Here is a 10,683-nt window from a genome sequence, read left to right as displayed (position 1 = left end):
TGGACCCTCTTATAAAAAGGCCTAAGGAGAAAGAAGTGTACTGGGTGTCCAATCAATGTTTTTTTCAAATTCCCAGTTGCAACAAATTATCTCTAGGTTTCTAAAATCAATGCTTTAACTGTACTCTATTGTTCAAAAGGATGCCATATGTCCTCTTTCCTGCTGGTGTTTTGTTTGAGGGTCCTGGACCCTCTTATAAAAAGGCCTAAGGAGAAAGAAGTGTACTGGGTGTCCAATCAATGTTTTTTTTGATTTCACAGTTGCCAAAAATTATCTCTGGGTTTCTAAAATCAATGCTGTACCTGTAATCTATTGTTCAAAAGGATGCCATATGTTCTCTTTCCTGCTGGTGTTTTGTTTGAGGGTCCTGGACCCTCTTATAAAAAGGCCTAAGGAGAAAGAAGTGTACTGGGTGTCCAATCAATGTTTTTTTCGATTTCACAGTTGCCAAAAATTATCTCTGGGTTTCTAAAATCAATGCTGTACCTGGACTCTATTGTTCAAAATGATGCCATATGTCCTCTTTCCTGCTGGTGTTTTGTTTGAGGGTCCTGGACCCTCTTATAAAAAGGCCTAAGGAGAAAGAAGTGTACTGGGTGTCCAATCAATGTTTTTTTCGATTTCACAGTTGCCAAAAATTATCTCTGGGTTTCTAAAATCAATGCTGTACCTGTAATCTATTGTTCAAAAGGATGCCATATGTCCGCTTTCCTGCTGCTGTTTTTTTTTGAGGGTGCTGGACCCTCTTTTAAAAAGGCCGAATGATAAAGAAGTGTAAAAGGCCTAAGGATAAAGAAGTGTACTGGGTGTCCAATCAATGTTTTTTTCTATTTCCCGGTTGCAACAAATTATCTCTGGGTTTCTAATATCAATGCCTTTCCTGTAATCTATTGTTCAAAAGGATGCCATATGTCCTCTTTTCTGCTGCTGTTTTTGTTGAGGGTCCTGGAGCCTCTGATAAAAAGGCCTAAGGATAAAGAAGTGTACTGGGTGTCTAATCAATGTTTTTTTCTATTTCCCAGTTGCAACAAATTATCTCCTGGTTTCTAAAATCAATGCCTTTCCTGTAATCTATTGTTCAAAAGGATGCCATATGTCCTCTTTCCTGCTTCTGTTTTTGTTGAGGGTCCTGGACCCTCTTATAAAAAGGCCTAAGGATAAAGAAGTGTACTGGGTGTCCTGTCCAATGTTTTTTTCTATTTCACGTTTCCTAAAAATTATCTCTGGGTTTCTAAAATCAATGCTTTACCTGTACTCTATTGTTCAAAAGGATGCCATATGTCCTCTTTCCTGCTGCTGTTTTTGTTGAGGGTCCTGGACCCTCTTATAAAAAGGCAGAAGGATAAAGAAGTTTAAAAGGCCTAAGGATAAAGAAGTGTACTGGGTGTCTAATCAATGTTTTTTTCTATTTCCCGGTTCATATAAATGATCTCAGGGATTCTTAAATCAATGCCTTACCTGTAATCTATTGTTCAAAAGGATGCCATATGTCCTCTTTCCTGCTGCTGTTTTTGTTGAGGGTCCTGGAGCCTCTTATAAAAAGGCCTAAGGATAAAGAAATGTACTGGCTGTCTAATCAATGTTTTTTTCGATTTCCCGGGTGCAACAAATTATCTCTGGGTTTCTAAAATCAATGCCTTTCCTGTAATCTATTGTTCAAAAGGATGCCATATGTCCTCTTTCCTGCTGCTGTTTTTGTTGAGGGTCCTGGAGCCTCTTATAAAAAGGCCTAAGGATAAAGAAGTGTAAAAGGCCTAAGGATAAAGAAGTGTACTGGGTGTCTAATCAATGTTTTTTTTCGATTTCCCGGGTGCAACAAATTATCTCTGGGTTTCTAAAATCAATGCCTTTCCTGTAATCTATTGTTCAAAAGGATGCCATATGTCCTCTTTCCTGCTGCTGTTTTGTTGAGGGTCCTGGAGCCTCTTATAAAAAGGCCTAAGGATAAAGAAGTGTACTGGGTGTCCAATCAATGTTTTTTTTCTATTTCCCGTTTGCAACAAATTATCTCAGAGTTTCTAAAATCAATGCCTTACCTCACCTGTACTCTATTGTTCAAAAGGATGCCATATGTCCTCTTTCCTTTTTATTTATTTTTTTCGTTATTTTTGTTTATTTTAGAAAATTTAATGCACTTATAGGTTCACTAAGATTATGACTTTGCACACTGCCATTTTCCATGCAGCATTTTGACATGTCGTGTGATATGAATACAAGAATGGTATGTTTTGAATCTGCTGAGCATAATAATAAAAAATTAAAAAAAATTATAATAATTTAACTTGAGTTACTAACTGAAGCATGATTTACAATAGGGGTTAGATCTATAAGTAGCAGCATAAAAAAATATACAATCTGCTTCATCAAGGCGGTTAGGCTTAGAATTTAAGGGGTTAAACACTGATAAAGTATTCCTTTAGGGGCTCAAAGAGATGGCTACCGGAACACTCCAGGAACTTCCCAAGAGTCGCTGTCTTGTGTTTCGGGTGATGTTGGAGACATCTGTGTAGTGTACAGGGAAACCAAAAATACTCTCCATCTCTGTGCACCACAGGACGTCCTCCTTGTCATCCATAAGCACAGGAAACTGCTGGCATTTTCCTTGCTTCAAGAAGTTCAGTTTTTGTGGTGATAATACAGATTTTAATAAACTTTGATTTCCTACCATACTCAAGACAATCTTGTAGTTCAAGCTTATGACTTGCTGTGGGAAACAGTGGCCTGTCCATACCAGGAAGATTTAGACAGAAGTAACGAGCTCTGCTTGCAGGTGACACATGTTTAGCATCAATCATCAAAGGGGTTGCGTGCAGAATATGGCAGATGGCCCTCTTCTTCACATGTTTGTCCAGAGCCACAACATTTTCAAACAGCCAGAAGAAAGGTCGGTTCTCACCAGCCTTAAGTCGTGCTTCATTTAACGAATGCTGAAATTCAAAAAATAGACAAACAGTGCCTTAAAAAAGACATTTGCGATATGGATTCACCAGAGCAAGGTCATTGCAAGTACTTCCCACGATAACATATTCAAAATGCCACAACTCCTCAATCTTCCCCTTCACATTATTATTGTCACACTCCCTTGTACTCCTATGCCCAGCTCCCTGCTCTTGTTTTTGTTGAGGGTCCAGGACCCTCTTATAACAAGACAAAAGGATAAAGAAGTGTACTGGGTGTCCAATCAATGTTTTTTTTTATTTACCAGTTGCAACAAATTATATCTGGGTTTATAAAATCAATGCCTTACCTGTCATCTATTGTTCAAAAAGATGCCATGTGTCCTCTTCCCTGCAGTTGTTTCTGTTGAGGTTCAGGGGCCCTCTTATAAAAAGGCCTAAGGAGAAAGAAGTGTACTGGGTGTCCAATCAATGTTTTTTTCTATTTCCCTGTTCATATAAATTATCTCAGGGATTCTAAAATCAATGCCTTACCTGTAATCTATTGTTCAAAAGGATGCCATATGTCCTCTTTCATGCTGTTGTTTCGGTTGAGGGTCCTGGACCCTCTTGTAAAAAGGCTTAAGGATAAAGAAGTGTACTGGGTGTCCAATCAATGTTTTTTTCTATTTCCCTGTTCATATAAATTATCTCAGGGATTCTAAAATCAATGCCTTACCTGTAATCTATTGTTCAAAAGGATGCCATATGTCCTCTTTCATGCTGTTGTTTCTGTTGAGGCTCCGGGACCCTCTTATAAAAAGGCCTAAGGATAAAGAAGTGTACTGGGTGTCCAATCAATGTTTTTTCATATTTCCATGTTCATAAAAATTATCTCAGGGATTCTAAAATCTATAGAAAAAATGTGTAACAGGAGCACCAGGTGAAGTGATAAAAATATAAATTTTTATTAAATGCAAAAGGGTATATACCCCGGGTAAGAACACACAAAAAAGAAAAAAGTAACAAACAGATGAACAATGGCTGACCGGTTTCGGCTGTTGCCTTACTCCTAGCCTGCTTAAAACAGATTGACAGTTACTGCCTTAAAAACCCTCATCTGAGTTACCATTGGTTCAGGGGCACACGCCCCAAAATCTCAGCTTCATTCAATTAAATGATCATTAAATGACACCTGAATCTCTACGGTACATGGTTCACAAAAAGCATGCAAATATAAAATAAAAAATCTATCATTCACTAAAAAATCTATCATTCACTAAAGTATATGATACGGACTAAAGTGTCCCTCCTAAATGAATAAAACATTAAGCTCTTTCACACACAGCCGGAGCGATCGGCAGGTTTAACAATTACTTGTACACAGGTACATGTTTTAGCATGCACACAATCACAGCATGCATAAATTCATATTCAGACACAATAACAGAACAAAGATCAACATTATTCGAAACTCTCAGAGTGTTAAGGTGTAATAGTTTTGGTTTTGTATATTTGCATGCTTTTTGTGAACCATGTACCGTAGAGATTCAGGTGTCATTTAATGATCATTTAATTGAATGAAGCTGAGATTTATATTTTTATCGCTTCACCTGGTGCTCCTGTTACACATTTTTTCTGCAGTTCTCAAAAAGGCCAGACAGTGAGCACAGGTAAGGATAAATACTGTGAGAGGTAGCTAGAAGCTTGCTGCATTAGACTGCAACATTAAAGGGACAGCTGGGAAACCACGGATGCTGTAAAGAAGAAATACTTCATATGTCCAGCTAAAGCATTTTTGCTATATCATTGCTAAAAGCCAGAGGTGAGCAGAATAGGACGGACATCCCCAACATAGGGGACACAGCACCTAAGAACAAGGCTGCCCCTTTTCCAAGGAGGCAGTGAGTGGTGAGTCACCTTTATTACAAAATTTCATCTACAGTGGATTGTTACTGCCTCATTGGAATCTGAATGGTGGGAGGTGTTTTGGGGGGAAACACCGCCATCCTAGTGTATGTACATATATACACCTTATACAGTCTATTTGCACAGCAGCTTTTAACAACATACTATTGAACTGAATCTTCTGTCCTTACAGATTTTTTCATCTATTTACTTAATACACACACCCAACCTATTTTCCCCCCACACTTTTCATTCTAAAATCTATGCCTTACCTGTAATCTATTGTTCAAAAGGATGCCAAATGTCCTCTTTCATGCTGTTGTTTCGGTTGAGGGTCCTGGACCCTCTTTTAAAAAGGCCTAAGGATAAAGAAGTGTACTGGGTGTCCAATCAATGTTTTTTTCTATTTCCATGTTCATAAAAATTATCTCAGGGATTCTAAAATCTATGCCTTACCTGTAATCAATTGTTCAAAAGGATGCCATATGTCCTCTTTCATGCTGGTGTTTTGGTTGAGGGTCCTGGACCCTCTTATAAAAAATTAAAAAGGCAAAAGGATAAAGAAGTGTACTGGGTGTCCAATCAATGTTTTTTTTTATTTCCCAGTTGCAACAAATTATCTATGGGTTTCTAAAATCAATGCCTTACCTGTAATCTATTATTCAAAAGGATGCCATATGTCCTCTTTCATGCTGTTGTTTCGGTAGAGGGTCCTGGACCCTCTTTTAAAAAGGCCTAAGGATAAAGAAGTGTACTGGGTGTCCAATCAATGTTTTTTTCTATTTCCTGGTTCATATAAATTATCTCAGGGATTCTAAAATCAATGCCTTACCTGTAATCTATTGTTCAAAAGGATGCCATATGTCCTCTTTCATGCTGTTGTTTCTGTTGAGGCTCCAGGACCATCTTATAAAAAGGCCTAAGGATAAAGAAGTGTACTGGGTGTCCAATCAATGTTTTTTTCTATTTCCATGTTCATAAAAATTATCTCAGGGATTCTAAAATCAATGCCTTACCTGTAATCAATTGTTCAAAAGGATGCCATATGTCCTCTTTCATGCTGGTGTTTTGGTTGAGGGTCCTGGACCCTCTTATAAAAAAATTAAAAAGGCAAAAGGATAAAGAAGTGTACTGGGTGTCCAATCAATGTTTTTTTTTATTTACCAGTTGCAACAAATTATCTCTGGGTTTCTAAAATCAATGCCTTACCTGTAATCTATTATTCAAAAGGATGCCATATGTCCTCTTTCATGCTGTTGTTTCGGTAGAGGGTCCTGGACCCTCTTTTAAAAAGGCCTAAGGATAAAGAAGTGTACTGGGTGTCCAATCAATGTTTTTTTCTATTTCCTGGTTCATATAAATTATCTCAGGGATTCTAAAATCAATGCCTTACCTGTAATCTATTGTTCAAAAGGATGCCATATGTCCTCTTTCATGCTGTTGTTTCTGTTGAGGCTCCGGGACCCTCTTATAAAAAGGCCTAAGGATAAAGAAGTGTACTGGGTGTCCAATCAATGTTTTTTTCTATTTCCATGTTCATAAAAATTATCTCAGGGATTCTAAAATCAATGCCTTACCTGTAATCAATTGTTCAAAAGGATGCCATATGTCCTCTTTCATGCTGGTGTTTTGGTTGAGGGTCCTGGACCCTCTTATAAAAAATTAAAAAGGCAAAAGGATAAAGAAGTGTACTGGGTGTCCAATCAATGTTTTTTTTTTATTTCCCAGTTGCAACAAATTATCTCTGGGTTTCTAAAATCAATGTCTTACCTGTCATCTATTGTTCAAAAGGATGCCATATGTCCTCTTTCCTGCTGTTGTTTCTGTTGATTGTCCGGGACCCTCTTATAAAAAGGCCTAAGGATAAAGAAGTGTACTGGGTGTCCAATTAATGTTTTTTTCTATTTCCATGTTCATAAAAATTATCTCAGGGATTCTAAAATCAATGCCTTACCTGTAATCAATTGTTCAAAAGGATGCCATATGTCCTCTATCCTGCTGTTGTTTTTGTTGAGGGTCCGGGAAACTCTTCTAAAAAGGCCGAAGGAGAACGACCTGTACTGTACTGGGTGTCCAATCATGTTTTTGTTTTCAATTTCACGGTTCATAATAAATATCTCTGTGTAACTAAAATCAATGCCATACCTGTACTCTATTGTTCAAAAGGATGGCATATGTGGTGTTTCATTCTGTTGTGGCTATTAAGAGTCGTGGCCGTGGGATAGCGTATAAAACGGCTGAAGGAGAACGACCTGTACTGCCTTGCTGCTCCTTTTAGGCAGGCCAGCTCTTTGCATACATGCCCACAGACTCTGTAACGCATGCCTCTTTTAGGAAGAGGTGCAGCCATAATGCAGGGTCAGAACCTCTGCCTGCAACTGTTATACTCGATTTTGCGAAAGAAAGTAACCTTACCATGGTTCCCTGCACGCACGTATTGTTGTTATATTTTGGTGAGGGTAATCATGATGGCCATGTAGACCACCCCAGAGAGGCATGGAAGTAAGGGATGAGATGAAAGTGCTAAGAATAGTACAACTTGAAACAACATAGTTAGCCATGGGTGTTAATCCAAGACCGCTTGGCTTTTTTTTTGGTTTGGGTGCGGCTAATCATGCAGGCCATATAGAGCTGCCACTATTCGGTGTTATATCAGGTATTAAACTTATAAGAACAGAACTACTAAAATACAGCCAATGAAGGGCCTTATGAAGACTGAGCCAAGGTTGGATTGTAGTATTTGGTTAGGCTAATCATGATGGCCATGTAGACCACCACCGAGAGTCCTGGAAGTAACAGGGATGAGATGAAAGTGCTAAGAATAGTACTACTTGAAACAACCGAGATAGCCATGGGTGTTAATCCAAGAACGCTTGGCTTTTTTTTTGGTTTGGGTGCGGCTAATCATGCAGGCCATATAGAGCTGCCACCATTCGGTGTTGTATCAGGTATTAAACTTATAAGAACAGAACTACCAAAATACAGCCAATGAAGGGCCTTATGAAGACTGAGCCAAGGTTGGATTGTAGCATTTGGTTAGGCTAATCATGATGGCCATGTAGACCACCACCACCGAGAGTCCTGGAAGTAACAGGGATGAGATGAAAGTGCTAAGAATAGTACTACTTGAAACAACCAAGTTAGCCATGGGTGTTAATCCAAGAACGTTTGGCTTTTTTTTTGGTTTGGGTGCGGCTAACCATGCAGGCCATAGAGAGCTGCCACCATTCGGTGTTGTATCAGGTATTAAAATAATAAGAACAGAACTACCAAAATACAGCCATCGAAGGGCCTTATGAAGACTGAGCCAAGGTTGGATTGTAGTATTTGGTTAGGCTAATCATGATGGCCATGTAGACCACCACCAAGAGTCCTGGAAGTAACAGGGATGAGATGAAAGTGCTAAGAATAGTACTACTTGAAACAACCGAGTTAGCCATGGGTGTTAATCCAAGAAGGCTTGGCTTTTTTTTTGGTTTGGGTGCGGCTAATCATGCAGGCCATATAGAGCTGCCACCATTCAGTGTTGTATCAGGTATTAAAATAATAAGAACAGAACTACCAAAATACAGCCAATGAAGGGCCTTATGAAGACTGAGCCAAGGTTGGATTGTAGTATTTGGTTAGGCTAATCATGATGACCATGTAGACCACCACCGAGAGTCCTGGAAGTAACAGGGATGAGATGAAAGTGCTAAGAATAGTACTACTTGAAACAACCGAGTTAGCCATGGGTGTTAATCAAAGAACGCTTGGCTTTTTTTTTGGTTTGGGTGCGGCTAATCATGCAGGCCATATAGAGCTGCCACCATTCGGTGTTGTATCAGGTATTAAACTTATAAGAACAGAACTACCAAAATACAGCCAATGAAGGGCCTTATGAAGACTGAGCCAATGTTGGATTGTAGTATTTGGTTAGGCTAATCATGATGGCCATGTAGACCACCACCGAGAGTCCTGGAAGTCACAGGGATGAGATGAAAGTGCTAAGAATAGTACTACTTGAAACAACCAAGTTAGCCATGGGTGTTAATCCAAGAACGATTTTTTTTTTTTGGTTTGAGTGCGGCTAATCATGCAGGCCATATAGAGCTGCCACCATTCGGTGTTGTATCAGGTATTAAACTTATAAGAACAGAACTACCAAAATACAGCCAATGAAGGGCCTTATGAAGACTGAGCCAAGGTTGGATTGTAGTATTTGGTTAGGCTAATCATGATGGCCATGTAGACCACCACCGAGAGTCCTGAAAGTAACAGGGATGAGATGAAAGTGCTAAGAATAGTACTACTTGAAACAACCGAGTTAGCCATGGGTGTTAATCCAAGAACGCTTGGCTTTTTTTTTGGTTTGGGTGCGGCTAATCATGCAGGCCATATAGAGCTGCCACCATTCAGTGTTGTATCAGGTATTAAAATAATAAGAACAGAACTACCAAAATACAGCCAATGAAGGGCCTTATAAAGACTGAGCCAAGGTTGGATTGTAGTATTTGGTTAGGCTAATCATGATGGCCATGTAGACCACCACCGAGAGTCCTGGAAGTAACAGGGATGAGATGAAAGTGCTAAGAATAGTACTACTTGAAACAACCGAAATAGCCATGGGTGTTAATCCAAGACCGCTTGGCTTTTTTTTGGTTTGGGTGCAGCTAATCATGCAGGCCATATAGAGCTGCCACCATTCTGTGTTGTATCAGGTATTAAACTAATAAGAACAGTACTACCAAAATACAGCCAATGAAGGGCCTATGAAGAATGAGCCAAGGTTGGATTGTAGTATTTTGTTAGGCTAATCATGATGGCCATGTAGACCACCCCCAAGAGGCCTGAAAGTAACAGGGATGAAAGTGCTAAGAATAGTACTACTTGAAACAACCGAGTTAGCCATGGGTGTTAGTCTAAGACTGCTTGGCTTTTTTTTGGGTTTGGGTGCGGCTAATCATGAAGGCCAGATAGACCTGCCACCATTTGGTGTTGTAACAGGTATTAAACTGCTAAGAACAGTACTACTTAACACAATCTAGTTACTATGGGTCCCAGAGCATATCTTTTGTTATTATATTTTGTAAGGGTAATCATGCAGGCCATATAGACCTCCCCCAATAGGGTGAGTAACAGGTATTGAAATGCTAAGAACAGTACTACTTAACACAAAATTAACATGGGTCCCAGAGCATATGTCTTATTATTATATTTTGTTCAGTTAATCATGCAGGCCATATAGACCTCCCCCGATAGGGTGAGTAACAGGTATTAAAATGCTCAGAACAGTACTACTTAACACAACCTTACCATGGGTCCCAGACCCAGAGCATATGTCTTATTATTATATTTTGTTAGGGTAATCATGCAGGCCATATAGACCTCCCCCGATAGGGTGAGTAACAGGTATTAAAATGCTAAGAACAGTACTACTCAACACAACCTAGTTACCATGGGTCCCAGACCGCATGTCTTGTTATTATATTTTGTTAGGGTAATCATGCAGGCAATATAGACCTCCCCCGACAGGGTGTAACAGGTATTAAAATGCTAAGAACAGTACTACTTAAGTTAACACAACCTAGTTACCATGGGTCACAGACCCAGAGCAGATGTCTTATTATATTTTTTATGGGTAATCATGCAGGCCGTATAGACCTCCCACGATAGGGTGAGTAACAGGTATTAAAATGCTAAGAAGAGTAATACTTAACACAACCTAGTTACCATGGGTCCCAGACCGCATGTTTTGTTATTATATTTTGTAAGGGTAATCATGCAGGCCATATAGACCTCCCCTAACAGGTATTAAAATGCTAAGGAAATTACTACTTAACACAACCTAGTTACCATGGGTCCCAGACCGCATGTTTTGTTATTATATTTTGTAAGGGTAATCATGCAGGCCATATAG

The sequence above is a fragment of the Bombina bombina genome, chromosome 3, assembly GCF_027579735.1.
Source record: "Bombina bombina isolate aBomBom1 chromosome 3, aBomBom1.pri, whole genome shotgun sequence".
Lineage (NCBI taxonomy): Eukaryota > Metazoa > Chordata > Amphibia > Anura > Bombinatoridae > Bombina > Bombina bombina.
The sequence above is the reverse complement of the archived record's forward strand: the minus strand, read 5'-3'. Positions refer to the sequence as shown.